This window comes from Leuciscus leuciscus (assembly GCF_965113295.1).
Source record: "Leuciscus leuciscus genome assembly, chromosome: 25".
Classification (NCBI taxonomy): domain Eukaryota; kingdom Metazoa; phylum Chordata; class Actinopteri; order Cypriniformes; family Leuciscidae; genus Leuciscus; species Leuciscus leuciscus.
Window position 1 is genome coordinate 26,333,933 of NC_138724.1, and position 1,036 is coordinate 26,334,968.

Genomic DNA, 1,036 nt, shown 5'->3' on the forward strand with positions numbered 1-1,036 from the left:
CATGCGTCTGGAAAGTCCGTGAAACTACACCAGAGAGACGACATTATGAGCAAACATGAATTGAGATACAGTATAATTAAATGTCCGAAGCAATAATGATATCTCAAGTGTTATTAATTTTTAGACCATAAAATCCACAGACAAACATTGAAGGAGGGAGCCACAGAAAGGAGAATATGGGCTAGTGCGCAAAATGAAAAGCAGCTGTCGAGACGGTAACAGATTTTCAGGAGAAGTGACAAACTTGCCAAATCATTTCAGTGCGCTATTAGCAGAGAGACAATAACCGCATGACCTCCGTCTGCAGGTGATCTGTGATGTGAAGACCACATCAGGCAGAGGTCAGAGGTCATGACCCATGACTCTCACGTGTGCACAGTGCCGGGAGAAGAGCGAAACAGGCTGATAACACAATCACTAAGACCTGACCTCACTGTACGCTGCACAATAGCCTAAAGGTCCACAAAGAGCTTTTTAATCTCTTGTGCTTCATGAAACTAACCATTACACGGACCTTAAGAACTCACAATGTATCATCAAAAACATTTTCAACCTCAAGTAAAAACCTTAAACATGCAAACATGTTTGTTAAGAAGACTGAACCTTTATTTGTAGAAATGTAGAGCGGTGGTGAGCATCAGGGTTTTGGCACATCTGTCCAGAACAGTCTGTCCGCTTTAACAGCTCAAACTGTGTAAGTTGATCCGGCTTGTACAGTCTGTCCTGAAAAACAACAAGAGAACTCTGTTCAGAAGACCCATAAACCTCAGATCGCCTCGAAACGTCTACTTTGTCTATAAACTCTTAAAAATAAAGGTTCCTCAAAGGTTCTCTGTAGGTTCGGGAAAAGAATCATACACATCTCAAGAACAAAAATGGGTTCTTGAGCAGGTTATATGGAGCTTTGTTTAGAGAATAAAATGTTCTTGATGTTCAATTAAAGGTCCTTCAGAACAATATTAATTCAAACTAGATAAAAAGTTCGTCGAGACAAACTTTAATTTGGCTTGAGAAAGTTTGGACCAGAAAGTTTGAA